Source organism: Eptesicus fuscus, chromosome 2, assembly GCF_027574615.1.
Source record: "Eptesicus fuscus isolate TK198812 chromosome 2, DD_ASM_mEF_20220401, whole genome shotgun sequence".
NCBI lineage: Eukaryota > Metazoa > Chordata > Mammalia > Chiroptera > Vespertilionidae > Eptesicus > Eptesicus fuscus.
In genome coordinates this window covers 74,964,151-74,972,969 of record NC_072474.1, presented here as the reverse complement: position 1 = coordinate 74,972,969, position 8,819 = coordinate 74,964,151, and the positions used below count along the sequence as shown (strand labels likewise).

General features: G+C 41.8%; 1 pseudogene; it reads left to right on the top strand.

Annotated features, from left to right (window-relative positions):
* Positions 1 to 1,712: 1,712 nt before the first annotated feature.
* LOC103301731 (39S ribosomal protein L17, mitochondrial-like) lies at positions 1,713 to 2,207 on the top strand (annotated as a pseudogene).
* Positions 2,208 to 8,819: the final 6,612 nt, after the last annotated feature.

Below are 8,819 nucleotides of genomic sequence, written 5' to 3'. Positions count from 1 at the left end.
GGAGTTTAGGATTTTTTTAGGTGCAGACATATCAGAAATAATTCTGATGTCGTAATAGGTAAATAGATGGATAAACAGGTTATCCCATGTATAATTATTTACTATCATGATTTATATTAATGCATAGTATTTGTGGACAAATATCCAGAGCAAATGTATTGTGTTTAAAGAATAACAGCTTTACTTGAGAGTAGAAGAGGGCACAGCATGACCACTATTTCCATTTCTCTCATAGGAAGAAAATGAAGTGAAGACAACTCTTGGGAGACAGAAATTCAGACACATAAAATACTTTAGTGGAGCTATTAACTTTTGTCCTATAATTAGTAATCATTAATTTATATGTGTCTGCAAATGTCAGAATAAAAATCAAAGATAAAGATAAGGGATCAAATAATGTGACATTGATATTAAAAATTCAGATGTCTCCTGACATAATGCTATATATTAAGTACTTTGGGTCACATCAAGTTTCTCATCAAATGTTCAGTTTATCCATTGGTGACCTGCTTGCTTAATATACAATCACAGATCTTGTTTCTTTAAGCAATCTTGTTACACCTTCGGGCAATCTCAGGACACGTGTTCGTTGTCTTATGGTGGCTGAGGTTGTGGGAGTTCAAAATGTATTGTCACTTGGATGACTAGCTATCCAAGTGACAACACACATTACCTAATTTTGGATAATATGTTAGCGGTTTAACCTGTCTGGGTTTAGGGGAAGCTCTAATTAATGACTTTATCATTGGTGCACTGAAATGAATAGCTATGTCATGTACTTATATCTCAAAAGCAATGTTCTCCCACAGGTTTACGCTACAGCCTTTTAGAACAATGACTCGTTTTTCTCTTATGTGTCTCATAATTGGACAATTCTTCTGTGGCACCTCTTTTATTAATAAGAAATCCTCGTTTCAACATAGAGCTAATGATGACTATGAAGAGGACGTGAAGGGTCTTCACATGCTTGGAGCACCAATGGATGTGAAGATTCCTTATGAGAACTATCCTTCTCTTAGGGCTCCAAAGCTGTGAACCACTCGTCCAGATCAACCCCATATGCCCAGTCCTGTCCCTCCACTCCTTCATGTGCACTTCTCTCAGTGAGTTCAAATGTACCATGTTCATTGCTTTGTTCAAGTTCATTGTTCCCCTCACCTGAAATACCAGCCTTTTCCCACACTCTCTGCCTGCCCAAATTATCCCTTATCATCAAGACCTAGCTTTTGTAACAACAGATCATCGGGGGAGGGGGGGAGGGGAGTTACTATGTGCTAGGCACTGTATTAAATGTTTTATATTCATTACGTTACATAGCCTTGATATTATTATCATTCCTACTTTGCAGACAAGGACCTGGGAGTTAAGAAACTTGCCTAAGTTTATACACCTGGGCAATGGCAGGGATTCCAACACAGGTCTGATGACTCCAATGTCCACGCTTTACACTACTGCTCTCGTGTGCCTTCCAAGACCATTCTTGGGCAATTAGTCCATCTTTATGTGACCTTTCCTTCTGAGAAAGCTTACAGAAGCACACTTCCCAACTTGGACCTGTTCTGCTTTGTCTACTAATATTTCCTGTACAGGGGTGGGTAAAAGTAGAATAATAATAGTATAATAATAACAATAACAATAATAATAAATATAAATATAATACAAGAATAAATTCTGGGTTTCCAGCTCCAGGTGTTTGGGGAGTAGCAGGGAACATGCGGCTGTCGGTCCCAGCAGCCATCTCCCATGGCCATGTATTCTGCCGCCTGGGCCTTGGTCCCAGTCCCACCCACATCCACCTGTTGCGGAACTTGCTTACGGGACTAGTGCGACCCGATCACATCGAGGTGTCCTGGGCATGCGTGGATGAGATGAAGCTCATCAACTATGGGAAGCTGGCAGATGCAAATGAAAGAGCCATGCGCATGGCTGACTTCTGGCTCACAGAGAAGGACTTGATCCCAAAGCTGTTTCAAGTGCTGGCCTCTCGGTACCAAGGTCAGAATGGGGGCTACACGAGAGTGCTGCAGATCCCAAACATCGATCAGCTGCCTAGTGCAGGATAGGGCTAAGATGGCTGTGATCGACTATAATGGGAGCTGCCTCCTTACCCCTACCGCTTATCTTCTAAACCAGCCCCTTTTTGGGCTTCAGCAGGACCAGAAGCAAGCATCCACAGCTCCCACACACCTCAAACACCAGGGATTTAACTGGAGCCAAAGAGTGTGTCGCCTCATCCGTGCCCATGATCATAGGCCTTTGGATCTCTTCATCTCTAAGAATTGGAGCTAGAGTTGTGAAGTGGACAGTCTTAATGGAGCCCAGAACCTGTTGGGTAGCCTGTTGGGTAAACCTTCTCTTTGCACAATAGGTACAATTCCTTGTTGAATATATGTAAACTGATTTTTTTCTCTCACCTTGGGATTTCTGAGAATGAGAACTATCCAAATGCTCAAAAATAAATAAATAAATAAACAAATTCAGTTTCACATACTCACAACTATAAATATACTTTTGCTCACCCCTGTATTTTACTTTAGACTTCCCAAGTTTATAGGCAAGCACCATATTTTATGATTCTTGACCAGAATCCATAACAAGGTTGACTGTTCTGAACATATGTAAATTCAGAAAGTTTTTGCTTAACTACTGAACACGCATCTAACTTTGTTAGATTTCTCCCTGTTTGAGATATTTTTTCTCAGTAAATTTAATGAAGGCTTCTCATCTAGCTTTCTTGCCTCCATAATTCCTTCAAAGTAGTTCTGCAAATAAGCTGTACGTTCAGTTATAACTCCTGTGGTCCCTCCCCCTGGCTGGCACGGCCCCCCAGCCGGCCCCCTCACCCTGATCAGGGGCAGGGCCAGCTGGCCAACCACCTGCACCCCTCTCCCTGGCCAGCCCAACCCCCATCAGGGGTAGGCCGGATGGCTAACCTCCCAGGTGTCCTCACACCTGCTGGCCCGGACCCCACCCATGCATGAATTTGTGCACTGGGCTTCTAGTCTATAATAATAAAAGTGTAGCCCTAACCAGTTTGGCTCAGTAGATAGAGCATTGGCCTGCGGATTCAAGGGTCCCAGGTTCGATTTCGGGCAAGGGCATGTACCTTGGTTATGGGCACATCTCCAGTAGCGGGTGTGCACTAGGCAGCTGATCGATGTTTCTCTCTCATCAATGTTTCTAACTCTCCCTCTCCCTTCCTCTCTGTAAAAAAATCAATAAAATATATTTTAAAAAATAAAAAATAAAATAAAATAATAAAAGTGTAATATGCTAATTAGACCAGACATCCTTCTAAACAACCTTCTGGACGAAGCCAGGGCTGCAAGGGAAGCCTGGGTCCCAGGTGGCTGTCAGCGTGCAGAGGGAAGCACAGGTTCCAGATGCCGGAGGGAGGTCAGTGCCAGCAGCTCGGGGGAGGAAGGCCTACTCTTGCATAAATTTCATGCATCAGGCCTCTGGTACCATTATAAAGCATATCACTTTATTCTTTTTTTAAAAAATAAATCTTTATTGTTCAGATTATTACAAGTGTTCCTCTTTTTTTTTCCACATAGCTCCCCTCCACCTGATTCCCCACCCCACCCCATGCCCTTACCCCCCGCCACTGTCTTCATCCATAGGTGTAAGACTTTGGTCCAATCTCTTCCCGCACCGCTCAGACCCCCTTCCCACTGAGAATTGTCAGTCCACTCCCTTTCTATGTCTCTGATTCCATTATATTCACCAGTCCATTCTGTTCTTCAGACTTTTTATTCACTTGATTTTTAGCTTCACTTGTTGGTAGGTATGTATTTGATGTCTTTTTGTTGTTCATAATTTTTACCTTTACCTTTTTCTTCTTCTTCCTCTTCTTAAAGAATACCCTTCAGCATTTCGTGTAATCCTGGTTTGGTGGTGATGAACTCCTTTAGCTTTTTCTTGTCTGTGAAGCTCTTTATCTGACCTTCAATTCTGAATGATAGCTTTGCTGGGTAGAGTAATCTTGGTTGTAGGTTTTTGCTGTTCATCACTTTGAATATTTCTTTCCACTCCCTTCTGGCCTGCATAGTTTCTGTTGAGAAATCAGCTGACAGTCGTATGGGTACTCCCTTGTAGGTAACTAACTGTTTTTCTCTTGCGGCTTTCAAGATTATCTCTTTGTCTTTTGCCCTTGGCATTTTAATTATGATGTGTCTTGGTATGGTCCTCTTTGGGTTCCTCTTGTTTGGGGTTCTGTGCACTTCCTGAACTTGTAAGTCTATTTCTTTCACCAGGTAGGGAAAGTTTTCTGTCATTATTTCTTCTAATAGGTTTTCAATATTTTGCTCTCTCTCTTCTTCTGGCACCCCAAAAATTCGGATGTTGGTATGCTTAAAGTTGTCCCAGAGGCTCCTTACATTATCTTCACATTTTTGGATCCTTTTTTCTTTTTGTTTTTCTGGTTGGGTGTTTTTTGTTTCCTCATATTTCAGATCTTTGATTTGATTCTTGGGGTATGTTGATCTATAGTTGAGTTTCTATATATTCTTTATTTCAGACAGTGTATGCTTAATTTCTGACTGGTTTTTTTCCATTTTTTTTTGGCATTCTCATTTAGGTCCTTGAAGGCTCTCATCAAGTTTCTCAGCGGTTTTTAGAAGATTCTTGAGTAACTTATAAATGTGGTTTTGAACTCTATGTCATCCCGTAGTTTGCTTTCCTCCATTTCTTTCATTCGTGACATGTTTCTGTGTCTCCACATTTTGGCTGCTTCCCTGTGTTGATGGAGTGGCTTTGTATGGTAGGTGACCTACAGGGGCCAGTAGCTCAGCCTCCCCAATCACCTGAGGTGGACGGTCTTGGTACACCCCTTTGTGGGCTGAGTGCAAAGTCTTGGTGTAGGTAAGCCTTGATTGTTGTTGGTACACTGTGAGGAATTGTCCTCCAGGCAAATTGGCTGTGGGGACCCGCTGTGTCTATAATGGAAGAACTGCTGCACTGGAGACACGCTTATGGTACAGGACTTATTTCAGTGGGGCTTTGGTGCTCACTGAGTCTGCCCCTTGAATGTATCACTTATGGATGTGAGGAGTTGAAATCTGTGTCTCACACTGACCACTAGGTACACTGGCTTCTGGATCTCCAATGGGGTGCAGGTCAGCAACTGTCTGAGGCCACCCTGTAGGAGCTACCATGAAAACTACCGTCCTCTCCTCCCTACTTGGGATTTGTAGATTATTGAGCTATCTGAACCGGTTTGCAAGTTTGCTAGGTTAAGTGGCGATAGTGAAGGCCATTCATATGCAAAAGCCGCTGCTTGGAGCTTGGGTGAGTTTGTAGGTTGTACGGGGCGGGATCTCAGGGCGTCACTAAGCTAGGGCATGGCAAACAGCAATGGCTGGCAGGCTGCCATCCTGTGCCTCTGACTGCATCCCTGCGTCTCGTGCCCCAGCGCAGCAAACAATTATTCCTCTGTGCAGCTCTGTGAGCAAGCCACCCTCACTTTCCGACCCGATGGCAGACAGTCCAGCTTCTCCCCATAGGAGTCTGGGTCTCACGCGTCTCCCCAGAAACTGGATTTCAGAGAAATCAGGAGCTTGTCTCATTCAGGTTGAAGAAAGCAACACCCACCACCACCAGGATCCACCGTCAGCCCGTATTGTGCACGCCCCCATACCTCAGCTTTTCAGCGTTTGTGCACTGACTGCTCTTTTCTCTTTCCATCTAGTTGTAGAACTTCCACTCAGCCAGCCCTCCCGTGGCTCTGGGTGATAGACGTTTTGTCTTTTAGTTGTAGTTTTGAAATTGTTGTGTGAGGCAGCAGTTCAGGTGTTTACCTACGCTGCCATCTTGGGTTCTCTCTATCACTTTATTCTGAACTATGTATTTGTTTTTCTCCATTTGAGCTCCGAGAAAATGTGGATTGTTTCTTATGTATCTTTATGAGAACCTACCACATAGTACTGGCATAGGGTGATCCTTTATAAATGTTTGTAGAATGAATGAATATGCCAAGTAATAAACATGATTTTATCCCACATATCTAAAGTGTAACAATTCTGCCTGGCCAGCCATCTTGGCTCAGTGGTTGAGCATCAACCTTTGAACCAGGAGGCTGGCTTCGGTTCGATTCCCGGTCCAGGGCACATGCCTGGTTGTGGGCTCTATCCCCAGTGTGGGACATGTAGCTGATCAATGATTCTCTCTCATCATTGATGTTTCTATCTCTCTTTCCCTTCCTCTCTGAAATCAATAAAAATATATTTTAAAAGATAAAGTGTAACAATTCTAAGTGCTGGAAAAAAGAGCCTAAAACCAGAAAAACACACAGAAGACAAATGTACAGATTAGTGAATTCTCACAAAGCAAACACTCAGGTAATTACCACCTAGTCAAGAAATGCACTGCCACCCAGCCAGCGAGGCTCAGTGGTTGAGCATCAACCTATGAACTGGGAGGTCTTGGTTTGATTCCCGGTCAGGGTCAGGGCACATGCCTGGGTTGCAGATTTGATCCCCAGTGTGGGACGTGCAGGAGGCAGCTGATTAATGATTCTGTCTCATCATTGATTTTTTTTTTATCCGTCTCTTCCTCTCCCTTCCTCTCTGAAATAAAAAATATATATTTTAAAACCAGGGCAAAGGGATAATAAATGAGTTGTTTCTGTGAAATGCAATACCAAACAAGCCAATTCTTCAATTACTTTTATGAAAAGTTCTATGTCTTTAAATTTATGAACTGTGTTTATAAACAAATTTGGGAGAATGTGGAAAAGGAAAACTGACTCATGGCATCTTGAAAACAAAACAGCGATTAAATTAACAAGTCTCCCGCCCCACCACCTTTTGAATAGCTAATAGCTTCTTTGCTTGGTATAGTATGTCTGCTATAATGCTTAGAATACATTCACAAGTGGATTGCTTCAGATCAAAATGTAATATTCCACTGTGCTCTCTGCTGATTCTATAACTGGGAAAGTGTACCCAATTTTGTGAGCCACATTTGAGGATGAACACTGACAAATGGAAATGGATCCCTAGGATGGTACAGAGTGTGGAAGTTATACAAGCACCTGATGAAGGAACAAGATTTGAAAGGAAAATTGGAAGGGCACATGAACGATCCTTGATGAGCCACCAAGAAAAGAGAAATTGATTTTATTCTGTGTTATTCCTGAGGACAAAGCTAGGACAAATGAGTGGATGTTAAAGGAAGGCAGCTCTCCGTCCACCAAAGGCATATGACACACGACTGAACACCAGGATGTAGTAGCAGAGTGGAGTGTTGCAGGACCGAGGGGCAGAGACTTAGAAGACTCAGAGACTCTGGAAAGAGGAGAAAAGGCTTTTGAGAAGAGAAGACAATGGTAATCTCCACCCAAAAGGTCAAGGTCCCTATTACTGTTCTTGGGGAATTAGGGAATGTTTATTAAGGTAGAATCATTGGGTGAATAAAACTCAAAATGAGTACCCCTTGAAGGCATAAAGGCAACAGAGGGTTGATAAGTAGCATCATCAAGGAAAGCTCCTATCAGTCTGGCTGGCAGATGGAAGCAGGAGTTTTATGGAGAGAAAAAAAAAAAGTGCACAAATCAGCAAAGCTGTGCAATGACCTGCCTGAGATCTGAGAATAATACCTCAAGATTTTGCTTGTATATGCAGCAAACTTCCTTTTTTTTTTTTTGAAACTAAAATGCCAGGAAGTATATGCAGTTTAATTGCTAATGGTTTGTGTGTATATGATAAATGTATATATGTGGTACATATGATATCCTATATATATCTGATGTATATACATAATTAACTTTTTAAAATTAAAATGTGGCAATAGGTACATCCTATAGATATCAGGATTTCTGGTAAAGAAAAACTACACTACGAAATGGCACTGAAAATTACATAAATAATAACTATTACATATGCTGTTATGTTTTATTAACTTTTGTTGGCCAGAATGGAATGAACAGCATCAAGGAGTCCAGAAATCCCTGAGGTCAATAGTGTTCAGGCCAAAGAAGGATGATTCTATCAGGGACATTACCGGAGACGGTCCTCAGGGGTGAGAAGTTGGATTCACTGACTTCTTATGTTTCTTATTTATTTATAAATCTATGATTCAGATACCTGAATGTGCTTTTGCAGCCAGTTTGTATAAAAAGAGGATGTGAGTTATCATTGGTCTGGAGGTCTTTGTAAAAATGAGGATTTATACTGGCAAGAACTCTAAGTAGAATTTGTATGATCTGGTGATATTTTAGAATTGCTTACAAGACTATTTTTACACACAGCATTAATGGGCCCAAATAATCCCCATGACAGTATTTCAATGATTTTTGTCCTCTGTGCTGTAAAACCCTTAGCAACTTTTCACACAAGGTGTCCCAGAGAAATACTATGCTAGTTCATAGGCAATACTAAGTCTTGGAAAATACAAAATCACCAAGTAGAAAAAAAACTGCTTTTGGAGAGGCAATATTTTTATTTTATTTTATTTTTACACAGGGGATAATCTGAATATCCTTTTTTTGTTTGTTTGTTTAATTCAGGGGGGAAAAAGTCCTTAAAGAAACCATGGATATTTTGAAGAGTGCTTTTTTACTAAAGTTCATTAAGTTCACTCCTTTAGGTGTTTTACTGTTCATTGACCAAACCTTACCTGTAAATATATTGTTGAAAGACACTATCCTTTCTATAGCCCTTCACTAGACAGACTTGGGATTTATACAGATCTTAATTTTTTTTTTATTGATGTCAGAGAGGAAGGGAGAGAGAGGAACATCCATGATGAGAGAGAATCATGGACCGGCTGCCTCCTGCACGCCCCGCACTGGGGATGGAGCCCGCAACCCGGGCCTGTGC